Source organism: Esox lucius, chromosome 4, assembly GCF_011004845.1.
Source record: "Esox lucius isolate fEsoLuc1 chromosome 4, fEsoLuc1.pri, whole genome shotgun sequence".
NCBI lineage: Eukaryota > Metazoa > Chordata > Actinopteri > Esociformes > Esocidae > Esox > Esox lucius.
Window position 1 is genome coordinate 27,867,254 of NC_047572.1, and position 22,679 is coordinate 27,889,932.

Consider the following 22,679-nt stretch of genomic DNA (forward strand, 5'->3'; position numbering starts at 1 on the left):
TTTACTAACAGGGCCAGCACGTCGTGTAATAACACCCTATTATGTGGTCGAGTTCACTCGTGTGGAAGAACACACATCGATAAATGTTGTGCTATACATATACTTTTGTGAAGTGATTATTGTTGATGCCGGCAAATTGCAAAAGGGCTTTAGCAGAGAGGGAATTCAGTGTAGCATGACTCTAAGAAGATAATTTCTAGGTCTGCTTTGAAATGACTGTAATTTCCGTCAAGTCGGCAATCTATGCCCTCCCTTTCACAGCAGCGTTAGGGACGCAGCTCTAGATGAGGTCCGTCCCCTTCTGCAGATCGTGTCACACGGTGAATCACTGGATGGAATTCAGAGAGCGTGCGTTATTTTATTTGATCAGATGATGAATGGTGTGGGAGTGTAAAAATGACACCCTCCAAAATCCCCCCCATCCGTCATCTGATCAAATAATTCCTTTTTGGCTGTGGAGCGCCCAATAGGACACGAAGCCAAGAAACGTTAACGAGCCAATTGCTGTGACCGACTCACATCGTGGGGTCATCGGGCTTAAGTTCCATTTGCTATTCACTTGTGAGGAGCTGTTGAATATGCTTTCTTATCTATTGTTTTATCATGAATCTATTAATCAAACCAGTCAGAAATATTCGTAGTCTGCCTTATTTCAGAACGTCTTTTATGTTACAACGAACAAAGAATATATGAAAATTACGAAGACACAGAGTTTATTGAAGCCTTGCCATATTAGGGATGTTTATCTTAGTGGACCTGTCCGATTAGGGGTCCATCAATTTCTCCCATGAGCCATTAGTCCTGGCTCTCTTCCCAGGCTCTTTTCTGAGAAAGGCCCACAGTAAATTGCATTCTGCAATGCCTTCAGGGAGGAGAGGGATATGAAGTGGTAGGTGACGAGTGTTCTCCTAAAAATTGCTATCGATTGAGACGTTAGAGCTATTTTTCTCCAGAAGGTTAAGAATTCTGAGGTGTCAGGTGTGCAGTTCAAAAGAATCTCCAACGCGGGGCTGTCCCATTTTAACTCAAAGCAATAGCAGTGTCTCTTCTTTGTCATCCAGATCACTGCATCTTAATTCTTCCTGCGTAAATTAGCCGGCTAAACACGTGTAGTGTAGCGTAAATGTGTGGGTGTGCATAAGGAATAAATGGCCTGCCTTGTGTATAAACATCACTACTCCTGTGTGAACAGCAGTCGCTTAGGGCCCCCAACCGCTAGGAAGCCTCTGACTGCTAGGGGAGAGGGGGCCCCAAAAGAAATGTTGCTTAGTGCCCCCAAATGGCTAGAGCCGGCCCTGGTTAACAGTATGGACAGACTATTTCTGATCAGGGCATTTGAGTGTGGACTGGCTGCAGGTTGGCTTGGTGAACAATGTGTGAAAATCTGAAAAAGGTAGCATTTTCCACAGCACTTTTCAATCAAATCAAGTGCTGTTTTTAACCTTACAATAACCAACCTGGTTGCATAAAGTTGCACACCCTGTAATAACTGGGGATGTGGCTGTGTTCAGAATTAACCAATCACATTCAAACTCATATTAAATAGAAGTAATTTCACACCTGCCATCATTTTAAGTGACTCTGATTAATCACAAATAAAGTTCAGCTGTTCAAAAGCCATGGTCCGTAGAGGTAAATGATTTCCAAAGCATTAGATATACCATGGAACACAGTGAAGACAGTCATCATCAAGTGGAGAAAAGATGGCACAACAGAGACATTACCAAGAACTGGACATCCCTCCAAAATTGAAAAAATGAAAAGATGAGAAGAAAACTGGTCAGGGAGGCTTCCAAGAGGTCTACAGCAACATAAAAAAAAACTGTAGGAATTTCTGGCAAGTACTGGCTGTGTGCTACATGTGACAATTTTTCATATGAATGGGCTATGGGGTAGGGTAGCAAGACAGAAGATCTTTTTACTTCTATACATACATCTGTTTATATGGTGGGATTTTTGTTGGTAGTGTAATTGTGGGCCAAATTAACACCAGCTGTACAGTCTAGTCTACCATACAGTATACAGACTCTGGGGAAAACAAGGTGGTAACTTGTCTAAATGGCATGTTTGTGAGAAAAAGGGGTTGGGATCAAATGTTTTTATATTCAGACTTGAGTTGACTCATCTACCTACTGTAACCATTTTTAATCCACAATTTGTAATCATAATAAAAAATTTAATAAAACTGCAAAAGGCAGGTCTACGTTATGCAAACCTGTATGAAGCCAGCTCAGCCCTGTGAGATTTACTGTCCAGGCATGTAGCATTCTCCCTATCTGTGTGTAGGAAACCCCTGTTAGTCCACCTTTATAATATAATTTGTATGAATCAGCACTAGGCTGCAGGTAGACCCAGGTTTCCTTTTTCCTCCCCAAGGCCAGAAGTGACCTGATTGGATGAAGCATGGTCTTACGGCAGTCCATATTGAACCTTTACACAACAGATTAATCATGTCAACCCATTTTACCTGGTTAGGTTACCAGATGAAGAGAAAGTCCGACACCCCACTGGCAACTCTGGTCCATAAGCAGCCTACTATGGCACAATACATTATGTGGTCCATCACATTCTATGCCCTCTTTTGTCTCTCTCTTCTGAATTATAAAACCATTTCTGGTGTAATATTTTTTGGTGTTGCTTCAACATTTTGTTTTCGTAGTATAAAAACAGCAAAATAAGTTATTCAAATGAATCACATTTTTATTACCCCCAAGAACAAATGTGCGTGGATAATAATTATACAACAATCAAGAAAGGGTCAATTTATCCTTTACTTAAACCATTCCGCCCAAGAATACACATTTTCCAATTTCTCACTGTGTCATACAAAATGCTATGATGATATCTCAAGTTCAGGGTGGCAGAAATCAGCTTTGTTTTTTGTTCTTCAAATCAAATAGTTCTTATTTTTGTCCCTCGCTCTTGCTTGCTTGTCTCCATAACCTGACTCTGTTTGTCTCCCTTAATAGAATGTACAGTAGTGCTGTCTGGTAATGTTCCTTGATGCCTTCAAAGAATGCCAAGATAATGTGAATCATTGCATTAAGAAAAAATATGCACCTTGAGTGACAGCAGGTGGGAGGAAAAGGAGTATATTAGTTTCCACTGAGCATTGCTGGGTAAAACATCCTTCCACAACACCTCTGAACTCATACAGAACTGGGAGACATTCTTTCATCCACTGTTTAATAATGACAGCAGGAGAAGCCAGCGAGTGTTGTATTCAAAAGCTCTCTCCCTCTCCTTCCATCCTTCTCTTTCCACACCTCACCTCTCACTTTCTCTCTCTCTCTCTCTCTCTCTCTCTCAGGCCTTCTTTCTTTATCTTACTCCCTCACTTCATTTCTCTCCCCCACTCCTCTTTACCCGTGTTGCGCGTGCACACACACACACACACACACACACACAGACACACACACACACACACACACACACACACAGACACTAACCCTCACACATTGCCAGACTGTGCATCAATACGATTTGAAGATTCACAAATATTTCATCGCAAGGCTTGTGAACAGAACACATCAAGTCGCAGTGATTTGCATTTCTTAAACTAGGCAAGAGTGATGCATTATGCACCACCGGCAATGTATTCTGCATATATCCAGTATTTGAGCATGCACTCAAGAATGCATTATTTGATGGATTCCCTTTAAAGAGCATTTGCTCTCATAGAGAGATGCATTGCTGCTTCAGTCTGTCATGCCGGTCGCTTGCTTCAAAGTGCAGTATTTTTTTATGGCAAATAGTGCTTAATTTGAGTCGGATTCTTCCAACACAAAACCGGCACTTCTTGGTTTCTGACTATTTCGCCCTTGAACATATTTGTTAATATTTGGTACCCCTTTTGGCATTTAAAGATATTGTCTACTGTTTGCAATGTGAACATAATATCACCCACATTTTAACTGTAATGAAAAATGTTAATATTTTCCTTAATTTGCAATAACAAACTGAAACATTGTTTGGGCAACATTGTAGCCGGAAGCCATTTTGCCTCTATCACTCACAGAACTAAAATGAGATTCAACACGATCTCTGATTCATATGATTTCTCACCCACTCTCTGTTCTGATAGACATGAGGCTGCAACTTTCATCTATCCAGTGTGGTGCTTCATCATTTCTTTCCTTATAGAATCATAGCTGCCAGAAGGGTGCTGGAGATGCTTCTGATAAATTTAAAGACATTTCCCAAAGTTATAGCATTATAACCTACAGCCTACTGCTATCTTTTCAGAAATACATTTAATAATTCAGAATACTTGGCCAAGAATAGGCCTCACACACTTTATCATTGACTTGAATGTGGCCAAAATGTGAATTGTTTGTAGCTCAATCGCAAGGCGTAATTGAACACATTTGGGAACACATGGTAAGGATGTTATGGAACGACAAATAACAAAACCAGGCCTTTCTCAATATTTTTTTAATAATTCAAAATGTAATTGTGAGGTGCTTGCCAGCTTGTTTACATATGAAATTGAAGATGAGGTTAGGATGGCCAAACCATGTAAAACAATTTTGCTTTGGTCTCTCCAGTATGTACAGTTCAAGAGGTAATGTTAGAGGGTTAAATAACACTATCAATACAACTCATATGCTAATTAGTGTAGAAATTGTCAATAAATGTTGATTAATTTTAACCCTTTGACACGTACGGTCACGACATTCTGATTACGCTTCTGAGTGGCTCTTGGAGCGTAAGATCACATGTGATTAGAACGTATCGTCAGTTTGTCTACTTATGAGTGACACAACAATCTTGGGATGCTTTGCCTTTGGCTAACACACCTGCAAAACAATTATGGATTCAACACAAGTTTATTGTTATTGATCATTGTTGTGCAGAATTATAAAGATGACTCCATGTTGCAAGAAAAATAAATGTATATACGTGTAATAAACAATTTTTTCCCAGTTTATTATATTTGGGTACTTTTGGAGCCCCTAGTTCAATTAAAAAAGATTGGCACAATAGTGTTTTGTACTCTGACTTTCGTTTAGTAGCAGAGTTCTTTTAAGAAATATATATATATATATAATATTTACAACTCCACCTGCTGGCAAGAGTGTTTCAGAGAAATATTGTAATGGAAACGAACAGGCTGTGGCTTCTATTGCTTTCCTCTCGTTTTCACTCAAGGGAGAATGTTAGGTTGCCTGCGCTACACTATGCTTCCTGATACATGTCCTGTGTTCTCCAGTTACACAGTTATAACGTATAGTTGCACTGCATTCCTCACATTAAAATGATGTAATCGACTGGCCATGTCACCACAATCCACTGTGACACCCTTTAAAGCGGATTAACACTTGCTGTACACTGCAAATCAACCGTCTGTGTGTAAACGCTACAAAGAGCCACAACAAAAATGCCAGACGGAGCCAGAAGACAGACTGATCCTATCATGGCACCGTGAAATTGATTTAATTCTGGTCCGGGGTAAATGACAAAACCTAGCAAGTGTCAGCCTTCCTGCATAAATCTTCATCAATCTTCCCCCGCTCAGATCAAAAAGGTTTGGTCATTACGGAGTTCCCAAGCATTAGGGGCGGTTTAATCACCAGTCATGGAGCTCATTAGTAGTGGAATGGTGCCTCTTAATGCCTCTCAAACTCAGGGCTCTCACTCAGCATCGCCACTGTGGTGACCTTTGAACTGTCACGTCTGACCACCTCGCGAGAATTCCAATCACCGTCTCCCGAAAGCGTTGGGCAATTACCGGAGGCGCCACTCCCTCCATTTCATTCACTCCCTCTCTCTTTCTTCTCCTCTATGTTTCTCTGTATCCACCATTCTTCTCGGGAAAAGCATAAAATGGTGGCTTTCTCTCCTCCTTTACTTGAAGGAACACATGTACCTCAGACAATGATTTGTATCCCCCATTATGACCTGTTCTTTTACCAGTGGCAGCACAGCACTTTGAGCCTATTACACTTCTCACTGCATCAAGGACGCTGCCCTCACACGGAGTTGGGAGTTCTGTCTTACATGAACCCAATGTCATATTGCACTGTAGTGAGGTCGAAAAAAAATATATTTTGAGGGAAACCATGTGAAAATAGTCAACAAGAAAACCCTATTGGACATTGAATGCTATTTTTTTTTTTAAAGTACTGGGTTGGATGCAGTATTCTTTACATTCAGATAATGTATATTAAATACCGTATAATTTGTTAATTTAAATATTACGTAAGTTAGGGTGCCCAAACTCCCTTATTTCTCATTCTAAAGGAATAATAACACAAGTATATAATACTGTATTTGATATGGCTATATGTAACTTCATTCTTTGGTCAAATGCCTGCCAGAATACAATATATGTTTTCAAATTTTTTGCAAAAGAGGGAACACATTTCAGTGTGTAGCATGTGAGCATGTTTTTATTGAAATGTTTTCAAATTCACCTGAAATAAGCTTCATGTTTGCTTTGATCTTTAAGGCAATTTCACTGTGAAAAAATTGACCTGATCCCACTCACTTACTAATGTAAAGATTTACCTAGCTGTAGCTACAGTTAGCTGATTTTTGTTATGGCTGCTTAACAAAAATGAACCATGGATTACAGTTTCTGTAGACTCTTTCATGGGGAGGAACAATCTAAAATCCAGTTGAAAAAGGTGAAATTCTCCTTTAATTGAAAATGAGGATGTGGTTCGGTAGAAAGTCACTTCGTTTTTCAGTTGTATATACATTATTCATCGCTAGGTGACGAAGTAAAGCTTTAATTTTCCTTGTCACAATTTCACTTAACTGTGACTACTTGTGCACATAGCAGCATACACAAAATGATGGTAACCCTCTGCAAAGAATACAAAGATTTAGTTAAATGACTTGGAAAATGTACGTATATTTATCTGTTTAACTGTGTTCTAGTCTCTAAAGGATTCAGCATTATGCTTTTTGAATAGTCTGTGACAAATTGTATGATGTATTATTCAGCCTTTTTGTTAGATTTGGTGGTGAAAGAAAAACTTTATGAAACTTTACTTTAAATTATTCATGTATATGTAACCATTACTTTCATAATCATTTTATTATTTTTACAGTTGAAATCTAAACGGAACACAACCACAGATGACTAGACAACTGTTTTCTTTTGTTTTGCTGTCTACAACAATTTTGTACAAGTATGCTTTAAAGACCGATTGGTTGACCCAGCAGTCAACTGTTAAGCACTCTCTCATGTTCTTCACAAAGGGGCGCTGTACACTCCATGGGAATTTCTATAGACATGTCAGGGAATTTCAACTTCCAACAGATACAGTAGGCAGGTCTGATGAAATACTTTTAGAAGTTCACAGGAACCTCTTAAAGGACAATTTCACTATCTTACAACTATACTGTAAATGGTTGTTTGTACCAAAAGTAGTTTATGGGCCAAGAGATACTGTAACCCATGGTTCTATTTTCTTTATCAACTTTTTACTATTTAAAAGGTCCTTGAATTATGTTTTCTCTTGGCCCACAAAACTTTCAGGTTAATAAGGAACCATCGAGCAAAACAACAAAATTGCAAAAGTGTGAAAAGCTCCTTTAAGACTTGAAAGAGCATATGAGAAGTACAAAACTGACCAAAGTAACGAAATCTCATGCAAGTCTCTTTCAGTTGCACTTAGTCTTCCTTCAGGTCTAGGAGAAAACACAATGGTATGATGATGGTTTAGTCATTTCTTGCCCCATCATTGCATCATCATCATCATCACATTGATTTCAAAATACCAAGTGTCTGGAAACAGGCCAGTCCGTCTCTACATAATATGTTCCCTTTGTCCTCCTAAAGTGTTGATTTAAACTCTGCGGACATTTGAGTATTCACAACTGCACTGTTTCCCTTTTGCATCATTTAAAAACCGTAGGCTCAAAGAATTCCAGAATTAGGGAGTATCATTCAGATTGAATTAGTAAAGCAGGCATGTTTGTATTGACACAACATTATATGGTATATATATTTATATATATACATATATACAGTTCGGAAAAGTCGAAAAGGAAGGTTTGAGTGAGGAACAGAAGGGTTAAAATTAGGAGACCACTGCAAAATGTATGCTTTTGTTCCTCACCCAAAGCCTTCCTTTTCGACTTTTTTGGAAAAAAGGTGAAGTGGTCTCAAAAATATTTCCACCCAGAAGAAACCTATTGGTCAAATAAAAATTTGGCATGGGTATTAATTATTTTGGGATTAACTGTATACATTGTTTCTACTTCTACCTGATCTTAATCACTGAATCAACTTCTCTCACTGGTCTTGACTATGGTCCTTGGGGAACATGTCAACTAGACAGCTGCTCTCTTCCTCCTCCATCCATTTTTAAGGGCAAAAGAGACTTTTTCCCTCCCTGGAGTGTTCTAGCTCCCCTGCCAATCAAGAGACGGTGATTGAATTAGTGCCAGCTCAGGCTGCTCAGCTTCCGCTGAACGACAGAAAGATTCGGAGTACAGATTAGGCGAGTGTGAAGTTCACCCTCCTTCAGAACTTGACTGTTGCTTCACTCTTCTCACAGCTCTCAAAGGCACGGAGAGACTTCTTGTCTGACAGGCCTACACAATCGTCCACCCTGAGTGGAATGTAAACTAAGGGAAACTCATCTCCTCTACCAGGCAGTAGGCAAAGAGAAAGAAGAAGAGTGCGGTATACATTTTTCTGTAATTTTTTGAATATCTCCCTGCAGCTAAAATGGAATTAGTAATTATAAGAATGCAGGAAGCATGATGTGTTATGGATATATATTTAGGAAAAGACTGGAATGTGACAGGAAAAGCCACTGTGTCATTGACATAACAATGTTGATATCTGAAACAACAGATAGAGGGTTGTAAGAAAAAGTCTGTAATGACACTCTGCACGAGGAATCAGGAATTGTTTTGAGACACAGATGTTTTGGGGGGACACATACATACATAATAATCTGTTTTTGAATTGATAACTGTTTTTAAAAGGTTATGCATTTAAATGGCCTCTTTTGTTTCAGAGTTCAGGAGAGAAACAATGGCCCATCCTAAATGTCTGTGTTCCTATTATTATCGACTCAGTCTAAAGTGAATATCGCAGATCCAAGGCATCCGTGTGAGTTAAGGATGGGTCATGTTGGGAGCTTCAGAAAAACGAAATATGACCACCTTAACCGCAAACCCGAAACACAATTCAGGAAACATTAGATAAACCAGCATCCTTTGGCATTCATGAAAAACACAAGAACAGCCTTTCGTGCCGACACAGCAATCATTCGGAGAGAGAGTGGGTGCTGTGAGGGAGAGAGAAGGTGCACATTTCGAAACTCACCTCTTAAATTGTTCCTGGAAGTGAATCTGTGGACTGTTATCTAAATGGTCAGTAATGTAGTGTTGAGAACTACTCCACAGATAGTACCTTTAATGGAGTTAGCATGCTATTGCCTATTGAGAATGAGCTTTATGAAACGGTTTTATCAGTATCACTGAAGATTCACACTATTAAAGAAGCGGTGACAGTGGATCATTTCGGTGCACTGCCGGTTCTTCCCCCACAGATATGGGAGAGTGGTACACTCTTCTGCAATATGGAAAGAAGTCAGAGATGTCAATATTCAAAGAAAAGCAGTAACTAATATGAATGATCAAAACCACCTGGCCATCCAACCCATTTTTCAACTGCAGGTAGGACTCAAAGAAGGCTCTATGTGTGGAGGAATTGAAGCAATTTGATTGATTCATTTGAGCAGAGAGGTCCACCTAGCTCCACCCATGAATGCAGTCTGATGCTCTGACTATACGTTTTTAATTGGATTTCATAATGTGTTTTTTCTTCTAATAAACGAAGATATTGTTATGAGTAATGATTCAGCCCTTTTTTTATTAGAACGCTGAGTGAAAATAATGACTCTCTGGGTCTTTATCATCTTAGAGCTTCCTGCATGTGGGAGAAGAGGAATGTTTTTCTCTTTGTGTCTAAGACTGAAGTGTCAGATGCTTTATTGCATCCATTAGGCCGTTGATTATCCAGTTCAGTCCACTTGAGGCAGGAAGTGTTACACGCTTCATCAATTGCAGGAGCATTTTAGGGTGAGCAGCGATCAAAAATAACCCAAACTGCTGATCAAAGCAGTAAAAGGATGACTGCAACGAGAAACCCACATTCATGCATCCTATTGCAATGTTTTGTACATGTAATTTTGGGATGTGTTGTTTGAAGGTTTTGGAAGACGTTTCTTTTTTCATTTTCCTAAATTCGTTATTTTCCATAAGTTGTATATTTTCATTTAAAATATTGGTTTGTTATTTAACTGTGGTGGTAAAACATTTACCCTCAAGACACGTTGTTGTGATAAATAGTAAAATGGGTTATAATCCAAACAATAGAGATACCATGGAAATGCATGGGGGAAAGGGCACTTTTAACGTGGGATAGCTAAATGTGTCAGCTAAATGTGGTGGCAGGTAGCCTAGCAGTTAGAGGATTTGACCAGCAGCCTGAAGGTTGCAAAATGAAATAGTCAGCAAGGTGAAAAATCTGTTATTCAGAAGAATGACAGAGCCAGTAGTAGGCTGATTCAAGAGAATCAAGAGATTACTGTCCATTGACAATGCTTATTTACCTTTGACAGAACTTGAGCAGTTTTGTGAAGAACAGTGGTGAAATATTGACCTATCCTAACAGATATAAGGTGCTTCCACTGAGGATTAACTCTTGGATGTGGATTAACTCTGGATGTTGTATATAGTTATAATATGCCAGATTTTAATTGTAATTGCACACAGCAATAATATATATATATATATATATATATATATATATATATATATATATATATATATATATATATATATATATATATATATCTTTTTTTTTTCTTTAATCAAAGTGTGGTATACACATAAATGGAAAACATCCACTTTGAAATGCATAATAAGGCATTACGAACTTTCTATAGATGGTACATATTTAGATAAGTAACCACTCTATAGATTAGTAACCAATATATAAATCATAAACATTTCTTAAATCAGATGTGTGTCCATGACTGTGTCCATTTTCTCCATCAGGCTGCATTCCAAGGACTTCTATACTGAATCTAGACTAAAATCACTAACATGCATATTCTACTTATTGTCTAAATTAAAATGATGATGATAAAATGATACAACATTGTGAACCACTTGTAAGGTATGCATCAACAGTATCAACAGGATCAACAGTACCTAAATATCCGTAATCCACCAGATTTAATGTTAGTCATATTGTGCTGGATAATATTGGTTAGTATGCCGTAATCATCACCTCACTGCTCTGTAAACAGTAAAGCCCTGAGTTAATGATTGCCTATCAGTTCTCCACTGAGCAGTAAACGGGGAAAAACAATCAGTTTAGTGATCATTTAAGTCTGTCAGTCTCATTAAGGACACACTGTCAGACATATCCAGCCTCACCATGACTACAGGTCCCAGAGAAGAGAAGGGATTATTTGTAAGGGAGATTGTGTGTGTCTGTGTGTCTGTGTCTGTGTGTGTGTGTGTCTGTGTGTACTTTACGTGTGTTTGTCCACATGTGTGTGTTCCTACCAACTCATTTTTTGTATTGCAATTCAAAAAGTAACATAGGGACAAGCTAAAACAATTGTCTCAGTTGGAGCCTTCACAGGAAGAGGGCTTGCAGGGATATTTAAAGGGAAAGATAAAACACAAAGAAACAAACATTGGTGCTTCTCAGCAAACAAACACAGTTATGCAGAGAATAGCTACTTCGTTTTCCACTGCATAATACATCTATATTCGTTGGTTTCAAGGTAGACATTAGACAGTACACAATAGATGCTAAAAAATTTTGTTGCTTCCTTGTGTTAGTCTCTGATCACAAGAGTTTCTAATAAATGACTAAAATGTGAATTATTTTCTGGTAAAATCTGATCTTATTCCACATTTACATCACATTAGAAGCTTGTAATTACCATATAATTTCCTGCCATAATTACAACTAGGAAATGCTAGTATACTTTTACAATTACAATCTACTGTATCTGACTTCTAAATTCCGACAACACACACTACTGAAATGGCATCATAAACATATGGCCAAAATATTTCATATATATGTTATGCACGTCTTTCACGTTGTCAACATATTTGCCCAAATTATGTCAAAATAATATATATTTGCTTATATTCAGGCAACATTGATGAAGTCACCTAGATCTGTAGATTCCTCAAACTCATAATTACAACTAGGAAATGCTAGTATACTTTTACAATTACAATCTACTGTATCTGACTTCTAAATTCCGACAACACACACTACTGAAATGGCATCATAAACATATAGCCAAAATATTTCATATATATGTTATGCACGTCTTTCACGTTGTCAACATATTTGCCCAAATTATGTCAAAATAATATATATTTGCTTATATTCAGGCAACATTGATGAAGTCACCTAGATCTGTAGATATTTGCACAGAAAAGCGTAGAGATAGTGTAAACCTACACAGACCTTAAGTGAAGGGGATTGAAAAATCGCCTATGTAAGAAATGTATTTAAGGATGTGTAAGAATGCAAAGAAATGCTTTTCGAGTTTTGACACAAGATTTTTTAGGGATTATACTAATTCAGGCAATTATTGTTTTTTAAAAATATTTTTTGCTTGGAAACATAATACCTTTTCTAAAGTAGAAAAATACTGTGTATTAAAAACCAGCATTGTCAATTTTATCATTATCATCATGTCATCAAATATTCATACAGATAGCAAGTTGTCATTAGCTAGCAAAATCAGTCAAACATTTTTACAGATTCTTACGTTAGCTAGGTCAAGACTTATTCTTAGTTAGTAATCTAGCCCTTGTCATACCATAATTCGAACATTATTTTTGTAAAGGTTAAAGTGTTTGTTAAAGTTAAAGGCATTTAATTTTTATACCATTAGGATATCAAACAGGTTTTGTTAGGATTAAAAAATGGGAAAGATCTGTGAGAAATGTTAGCAATAATGAAAATACTTTCTCGGGAGCAGGTATAAGCTGCAGAACTAATCCTCCTTTACCCAACACAAACAATCCTGGAATTATTACTTGATTCATGTAGTTAACAATATCAAAACAAATTAATATTTTAAAGTGTCTTGTAGTCCTTTCTGCCTTCATTAAAGTCTATGATGGTATTTCTATTCAAGGATCTGAAATTGACTTTTGAAGATTTCAGTAAAACTGAATCAATAACAGTGTTTATACTTTACATTACTATGATTTTAGGAAACAAAAATATTGTAGATCAAAAGATATATGGCGTATTACCACTGTAAAGTACTTTATTTGTCATGTTATATGGAGGGATCTATTACTTTTTGCCCAGGAGTTATAGGCCCTGTTCATCAGGCTGCTCAGAGTTCTGAGAGAAACAGTTTTGTTCCTGGAGAGATACTGTACATACTGTTGGATATGTCTACAATTCTAGCCTCATCTGCCAACAATCAATTTCTGGGACCAGTGGATTCACTTGAGTGATGGGAGTGCTGAAGTAGTGACAATCGGCCGTCGCCGAATGAGAAAGTGTCAAAAGATTGTCTCAGATCAGGGAAAATTGCTATATCTTGGTCTGTTTGGAGAACATCGTCACTTGTCTTATTTCTCTTTCTTCGTGCCAGGACTTCAGGGGTAGCCTTTGACTTATGTTATCAGCTTGTGGCTCACTGCAGTGCACAGTCTTGTGAGACGGCTATTTGGTTTTGGAGGATGCCCACAGTGGAAATTCCATTACCCTCCGCCTAGATTCTCAGTGAAGATTTCAAGGTTTTCTAACTCTCAGAGAACACCGTCTGGACAGGTTCAGATTCAATACAGAGATAAAAATGAAAAAGTAGTTATCATCAGGTCTTTTTGCGATTAGTTAGCATCTTTGAGTCACCAAGCAGATTCACCCTCAACTTTAGTCGGTTGTTTTTGAGAGAATGGAGAAGATAATTCATATTCATATTAGGTGTCATGTTTCATTGTGTTGATTTGTTATTCACTTGTTCTCAAGGAACCATTAAAAATAAGAACTTTGTCTCAGTTAGGGTCCCTTGAATAAACGCACGTCTGACTATTCACCAGTGTCTAATTGACAAGACGCAAAACCTGGAGACTGTACCTCTCTATCCTTCCTCTCAAATGAGGCTCTGCTTGAAGAAGTGTCTTGCCCATTTCTCCACACACAGGTTACTAACTGCCTGGGTGTCCTCCATCAAAGGACGAGCCACCGGGCGAAGGCTTCATCCCAAGAAAAAGAAATGGTCTCTTAACTGCCTTTCGTCATGTGAAGGATAATAATTAACTGTAACAGGACTAACTCACAGAAGGGCTAAAGTCCTTGAGATTGCTTTAGTGAATGGAGAAGCCGGAGGTTTCAGATTGGAGGCTTATTAGTATTTAATTAACACGCCTTCTACCTTGTTCCCCAATGCTTCTGAGGTAATTAAGCTCTGTTGTATTCAGTTCAACCACAGAATACTTTTTTCTATTGGCCCATTATTGGCTGCAGTGAGGCTGGGGCTGAATTTCACTTCAGTGTTAGATCCCCAGTCTTTTTCTGATGTTCTATTTTACAATGGGCCTACCAGTCTGTCAGTGTTTTTGTGAAGGACATTAACTTTAAACTTATAGAAATATGGGAAATCCGCTGTGCTGACAGTCTGTGATTTTATTAACATTAGCATGGTTAGTGATACAGTTAATCATTTATATTGTTTTGCTGAATGAAATGGTTTCAGAAACCATACTGCATGAATCTATTTATTTTCGGATTGACTAGTGGAGACAGACCACATCAGGAGTTGAATTATACCCATTAGCATGTAAAATATCCATATCAAGCCCAAACCCAACCATTTGTTTATATGCCTGAATAAGTGTAATGTCTTTAGAGCCATTAACATAATCTCAAGGGGTGATACAAAAAAAATGAAAATATTTGTTTTAGTTTAAATGGTTGAAATATATATATACAAAAGCCCTAGGCAGCATTGAGGTGGATGGGTTAGTGGTAGCAGCGTATGATAAGTGTTGCTACCCAGGGACTATCATTTTTTCACTTATACATTCGGTATTATTTGTTTGCTTTGCGGATGCCTTTTCAGTTTGCCTCTGCAGTTTCTTTCTCATTAATATGCAGAGTGTGTGTGCTGTTTAAGACGGTCGCACCACATGAATGCAGACGACATTGATTAATAGATTATTTCTACCTAAAAATGTGCTTAAGCTTAACACGTGTCATAAAAGTAGTCCTGTGTTGACTGATAATCCCACAGTAATTTACCAGGCAAAATCATTATAGTCAATATTCTATACTGTACGTGGGTCTATTCTTGTAGTGTGATTGTGTATTCACGTTCTGAATTGCATCACATTTGTGTTGATCCCAGCAGGTGTAACTTCTCTATTTGGCAGTAACTCGTAGGAATTTAAACATCGTCCTAAATCCCAAATAACAGAACACGTCCTGGGAGAATTCTTGACATTTTTGGCGGGGCCATGATAGCAACATATCTTTCCACAGGACTCCACCCAGGTCCCGTGTTTTTCAGTGTCGCGCCAGAGCCCCTGTTCCTTCCAGAAACGCGCCGATTCATCGCTACCAACCTACGTCTCCATCCCTCCCTTCACACTCCATCGAAGGCATTGACCCCTGGATGATAGATTGGCCGGATCCAGAGTGATGCTGTCATTTTTCACCGCAGTCTCTCTCTCTCTCCCCCCCTCGCATGCTGGCTGAGCTGTGAAACCTATCTCGCTGTAAAATGTGGTCTCAGGCTCCTATATTTTTAATGGCAGCAAGTAGATCCACCTATGATTTATGAGCCTCGCCCTGGCCGGCCGCAGCTTCTGGCGAGAGAGCCGTTGATCTGCTACTGTCACTCACACGCCAGGGCCACTAAATCATGCTATTACTTAGACGGAGCCTTATATTCTATAGGTGAGCGGTGAGTCGGCATGACAAGTCCCCCTTGAAACCGCTGATAGACAGTTTGTTTTGGTTTAATATGAAAGCCAGTTATGAGTATCAATGTGTATCATTCAAGAGGCAACTATGAAGTGGTTGATTATAGAGCTGGGGTAACATGCATATTACGGTTTTGGACTTACCAACTCCTGAGGACCTCTGGAATTGTGACCTCGTTGGCCTATTTTGCCCCTGGACACAACTGTGTAACAAGGAAAGCAAACACGTACTAAAGCAACCACCACTCTGTAATTACAATTGCTAACCTGCCTGGAGCCATGAAGCTGCATGCTGATGTTCTGCTTCTTGGATGGAACCTGTGATATTGTCCCTGGTGATATCCCTTATGGCGTGGTCAATTGTAATTGGGTTTTCCATCAAGTTAACACAACCACTGTGGGAATGGGTGCTTGTTGTCTACTGGACACTGGGAGGAATTTGCTTTTAGTTACATCTTGTGGGAACAGTAAATGCACTGTGTTTCAGCAATGAAGGTTGTGTAAGTGTGCACCATTTCTTCACATTATGTTTTTCTATCCTGTCTTTCTTTTCTGCTGTTTTTCACGATAGGCAACTGTCCTTGTTTGCAAATGCAAGGGAGTGTTTCTTTATTGTATGCCATCCCTTATTAATAACATGGATTCAGACTCCACTCCTATTATGGTGGAGCAAAGAAGGGCTTTCAACGAGCTAATCGTTAGATCATGAATACAGGAAGCTCCCAGGCTCAGGGCTTCACTCTGTCATTAACAACACCATTAGTTTCAGTCAATAAATATTTCTCTTTAATGCATGTGTGTGGACCGAATTGTAGTAGGCTATAGTTAGGGACCATGACAGTTGTCATTTGGCATTTCAGGCCCTTCAGCCATAGTGGAAAAAAAACGCTGTCCTTCATGTTTCTTTCTTGCATCGGTCTGATTGGAAGGCAAGATGGAACAAGTTGGTCTGGGGTTTTGGTTGTCATGGAAACCTTCCTTTTCACAGACTACTGACATTCTTGATGTTTAGGTCCCTAGCAACTCTGAAATGCTCACTGAGATTATTGAACAAGTGATCGTGGCTATGAGGATGATGATGCTGATTCGGGATGCTAGCATAATGGTAGAAATTAGATAGAATAGAAAAGTCATGGACGTTTCATTCAACCTCAAAGATTCTGACTAGGAATCTGCTACAGGGCAGGAGAGCAAATGAATTTTGCAGTATCATGCTGCTCGAGGATAGATCAGACCCAGCTGACTCACAAGGTCCCTTCAAGCCCTCCCTGTTGACTATAGTTGACTGTCAAAGGCCTCCAAATCCTTTGAACGTCGGTGCAGACTGCAGAAACTTTAGCCATCGAGAATCGCAGCAGGCCTATCGCTGGGAGCTAGTTCACCTCCTTTGGAACAGCAATGTTCCAGGTTCTTTATCCGGTGTCACAGGCCCTCGCTGCTTCCAACTTCTTCGGCAGCAGGTTGAGGAAGAGAACCACTTCCAAAATACTCCTCTCTGAGAATCAGAGAAGAGGCCTCCGCTTTCACTGTCTCTGCATCTTGTATGGAACAGTTGTGACAGGATGAGACTTAAATGTTATTCCCCTCAGGGGTCTAGCATGCTGTGTAAGGCAGAAATGAGTCTGTAAAGCCGGCTCTTGTGTTTTGATTTACTCGGGGTCCCACCACCTCGTGACAACATATTTTAGCGGTGTCTGATATAGAGAAAATGTTGTTTATGTCTCATGTAAAATCATTCATGCAATTATACACATTTCACAATGGGGAGAAAAGAAACTTTGGCAATGTAATAATACATTTTATGTTATTCTGCTTATTATTCCATGGGGCTAAGGATATGTTGCTAAAGGTTTATGCTAATTTCCTGCAATTCTACACATTCAATAAGAGCCCCTTTGAGGGGGCTACTGGTCAGAGGCCAGGTGTTGACTTGGTAGCAGTGTTACTTCATCTGGTGCTCAGTAGCCAACGGCCCAGCACCCTAAAATGAAAAAAAAATACTAGTTGTACAGAGTTGATGGATGGCAGCAGTATTTTCCTAATCTAACCTGACAGCTCCTCTGGCTTGTCTCCTCCACCCTCCCATCGGGCATCTACCGGTAAACACTTCAGCCAGACACTGTTTCGGTGTATTGCTCATAACTACAGAGGGACCGATCTGTGTCTAGCTGGATCAGACTATTGTCAGGGGACCCTAGTGTGGATTTGGAGCACGAGTCGGGAACAGCAGTCAGCTCATCCCCGACGTGGAGAGGGCCTGAGATTAGGCTCTGCCGAAAACACTGACAACTCCATGTCGTTAGTTTCCTAATTATGTTCACGAGATGTAGATCAATGAAATGTTAATTGACATGCGCTGTGAAGTCTTCTTTCTTTCCCCTCTCGTCTCGTTTCTTCTCTCTCCTCATTTTTTTTCTGGGGGGGTGGGGGGTGGGGGGGGGGGGTCTGGCCAAGACAGTGGCTGCGAAGGGCAGGATGAATACCATGACCCGCGGGGACCATCCATGTTTCATCACCACAGGCTTTATCGTGGGGAAATACACTTCCTGGTTGCTGGGATGGAGGGATGAGAAGGGAAATAAAGAAGGGGGTGACTCAGTGAGATAGGAAAAAGCAGTAGAAAGATGCGTGCAAACGGATTGAAGGAGACGAGTGGAAAAGAGGGAGAAGACATTACCAGTAGAGGGAGGTGGCGAGAGAAAAACGGATGGGGATAGAGGAGCGTGGAGGAGGTTGGATGAGGATTACGGAGGGTGGATGCGGTTAGACGAGATTAGAGAATGGTGAAGGAGTTTAGAAGAAGGTGGAGGATGTGTAGGAGGTTAGATGAGGATAGAGGTGGGTGGAGGAGAACGGAATAGGGTGATGTTGTGATGTTAGATCAGATTAGAGGACGTGGATGAGGTTAGAGGGAGGTTAGAGAAGGGAGCAGAAGCCAACAAAAAAGACTGAGACAGACTGAGAACATATCAGACTTAACTGATCATATTTCATCAGTGTCTGCCAAATCAGGAATAACAGATGACCATAGGACCAGAGCACGTCATTCAAATGATAATAGTACCGACAAGAAATGACAAAGTATGACAGGAATGCATGGGAAGATGCCAGCGGAAATCGGCACTTTCCTGGGATATTGAATTCTAGTGGGTCAATTGATTAACTACTTCAAATTCTACTGTGGAAAGGTTGAATGTCAGAATGTTTGTGTGTGTGTGTGTATGGAGAGGGGTTGTGTGTACATGTGTTTATGTGGAGTGGGTGGGTGTGTGTTCACACACAGCTAATGAGAACAGGAAGCAGATACCTGAGTCTTGAAAAGGAAGCCTGCGGTTTGTCTTTCCTCTGCTGTGGGGAAGTCATGGAGTATAGGGGGATGTGGAAAACAGATTATTAGCCCGGGAGATGATAGGACCAGCTCTGAACAAGGGAGAATTTCCCAGTGATAAGATGGATACTGTAGGACAACACATATGACGTTATTTCACCATGAGCCAATAGCTGAACCCTGGTAGATCTTGTACTCTTCATTCCAATCTCAACACCATGCTTACAAATACAACCCTTTCTTCTTCTTTTCACTTGCTCCCTCTCTGTCCCTTTCTCTACGTCTCTCTTTCGCACTCTTCCAATCATAGTTACGTTCTCATTGCTTGAGCGCGTCGGGTGTTTCCGTTTTGGCAGTGTGCCGGCTTTAACACTCTTCAGAACGAAATGGACATGCCTTTCGGCTGGCCTCTTCTGTTCCTGTGAGAGATTACACCGGGGAGTTTGACGACCGGCCAACGGGAACGCACGCTGCATTTGTAATGACGGTGGTTGCACAGCCACACCGCGCCGTGCTACAGTACGCTACGGCGCCCTCTCTTTCAGTCCTTCCCTCATTATACTGCTCCCTTGTGGAACATACACCGCATTTGTCTTGTCACACCGCATAAAAGTGGAGAGGCCGCTCTGCCGGAGCAGTGCATGTTGCAGGGATACTTCTGCGACAAAACAAATGCAATGCCAAGTTGCATTATGAGTACAGACTGGATAACGAACACCACACAAGGACGCGTCCTATTAGTCTTCAGATGTGTTTTGCGGGGAACCTGGGTCACGAATTACGTGTCGTCTTGATTGACTGGGAAGTAAAGAATTAAATTCAGGCTGAAGACACATTGCCTCCTGTGAGTGTGTCTGAGCCATGAAGACATTTGATTAATCATTTCAGCCGGAGACACAGACAACATTGTGTTCAGCCTTGTTGAATTAAAGGGTTGCTCTGTTTGGCACATGTCTGTGCAACTATATATGGGAGTATTTCACTATGCTGTTCAATTCTAAACCAAAGTAAAAATGTAAACACATCAGTCCTGGTTATCTTGCCCGGTCTGAATCTAACCATATACAGTACCTTACATTAGTCACTTTGAACAAACATTACAGGAGACTTCTGAACGCCAGACAGGCATGAAAGGGATGAGAATCCATCTCCGAATGCTCAGCTTATGGATGGGCAGCGTCCAAGATAAGACTTGACAGTTGGATGCAGCAGCTAGGCAGCAGTTATGTCATCATTAAACCATCTAACTGTGGCCCACTATCTCCTAGCCCATACCCCATAGGTTCTACCACCTGCTGAAGCCCCTAACTAGGGGTTGTGTGGACAATTAAGAGTAGGTGTCCCCAATATATTTTGTGTTGACCAATTGGTGTATTGAGAACCAATAAGGGTAGTCTGGACCAATAGAAGTAGTGATAACGAATAGGTTTTTTGTGGACCAATAGGAGTGGGGGGGCAGCGCGAATAGGGTTTGTGTGGACCGATAGGAGTAGTGAGGACCAATAGGGTTTGTGTGGACCAATAGGAGCAGTGAGGACAAACAGGGTTTGTGCTGACCAATAGGAGTAGTGAGGACCAATAGAGGATTTGCTGACCAATAGGAGTAGTGAGGACCAATAGGGTTGTGCTGACCATTATGTGTAATGAGGACCAATAGGGTTGTGCTGACCAATAGGAGTGGTGAGGACCAATATAGGTTGTGTTGACCAATAGGAGTAGTGAGGACCAATAGGGTTGTGCTGACCAATATGAGTAGTGAGGACAAATAGAGGTTGTGCTGACCAATAGGAGTAGTGAGGACCAATAGAGGATTTTCTGACCAATTGGAGTAGTGAGGACCAATAGGGTTTGTGTGGACCAATAGGAGCAGTGAGGACAAATAGGGTTTGTGCTGACCAATAGGAGCAGTGAGGACAAATAGAGGTTGTGCTGACCAATAGGAGTAGTGAGGACCAATAGAGGATTTGTTGACCAATAGGTGTGTGGACCAATGGAGGTTGTGTTGACTAATAGCAATTGTGAGAACATATTGGGGTTGTGGGACCAATAGGAGTATTGACGACAAGTAAGTGTTGCGGGACTCTAGCGGCTGGGTGGACCGGCAAACCGCGCCGTTTATCATCATCAAATTCTGAGCCAGGATGGTCTGTTTCTCACAGGGCCGTCCCCAGGTGCATCTTGGCGGCCTGGCTGCTGCAAACCGTTGGCGAGGTGTGCTTCCTCTTTTAAACTTGTTTATGAAGTAAAAAATGATGGTGCAACTCGAATGCCAAGGAACTGCATGGGTGGCGGAGACGGTGGCGGCGGCGGGGTGGGGGGTGGTATCACACTGGCGCAGGATAGGAGTCATGTGATCATGATGGATGCCCCGGCTCCTCTGAGTTCCCCACCGTTATGAGTCACTGCAAAATAGCCTACAGTGCACCTTGACTGATTTCAGGGGCTTATCCTGCCTTTTCCCACTCTGCTCCTGCTCGACACACACCCAACAAGTACACACTAACGCACACATACCACACACAACGTATATCAGTCGCACACACACACACAGACACACACACAGACACACACACACACACACACACACAGACTCCCACTGTATTCATACGTACTTTCATTCGCAGTAGATGACCACGCCATTTACAATCTCTCTTTGATTCCACTTGAAGACTGAACGATTGGTATCAGAGTGGGAGAAGCATTGCTCCCATCTAATCGCCTCATCCTGGCAATCTCAACTCTTAATTATTAGGGGGGGGGGGGGCGGGCGGGCATGAGGACAGCCTTAATTTGCCACTGTGTATTGTGCAATTAATCAAGGGGCTACTAACTGACAGTCTTAATGGACATGTTAAGCCTCTCTGTGATTGTCCGCCGGTGGCTGCTTTTTCACTGGTGCCGGAACTTGACAAGCATATCCTTCACCGCTGGCCACACATACCAGGACACTACCACTGAACTGAACCGTGATGCGATGGACCGTGTTTGGAGGCGGATAGGGTGCTGAGTGGATCCATCCATTTAGGTTCCCTGCTTTGCCCTGAATTGTAGTGCAAGGGATTTGGACTTAGTGGTGGCCACGGCATCGATCTTTGATTATACAGTATTCACGTAGCAATGATACAAATGATACAAAGCCTGGCACTTTTTCTACAAGCGGCATCAGAGATTTATGTTGACATCAAAGTAACAAAAGTGTAAAATACTGAGTCATAAGTGCTTTAAGGTTTCTGAACCTCCCTTTGGCACTTTTGCTCTTGAAACTTATAGGACAAGATTGAGGGAAATGGAAGATGTCGCCTCCAGCCTTACACAATGATACATCTGTGGATGTATTTACCTTAAAACTTAGGAAGTTCGGGCTTTACTGAAGGCCTGTCCTCATCAAACTCCA

General features: G+C 40.7%; 1 protein-coding gene across 5 annotated transcripts in view; it reads left to right on the top strand.

Moving 5' to 3' along the window:
- The window catches only part of lingo2 (leucine rich repeat and Ig domain containing 2), a 252,972-nt gene that overhangs the window by 181,786 nt on the left and 48,507 nt on the right, over nucleotides 1-22,679 (top strand). Inside the window, exons 5-6 of one of the 5 annotated variants that reach the window (XR_002196658.2) lie at nucleotides 8,514-8,641; nucleotides 8,982-9,724. The exons of the other annotated variants lie outside the window; for them this stretch is intronic. The gene's annotated coding sequence lies outside the window, so the exon portion shown is untranslated. Of the gene's footprint in view, nucleotides 1-8,513; nucleotides 8,642-8,981; nucleotides 9,725-22,679 lie in introns of those variants that run through there. 5 annotated transcript variants of the gene reach the window in all.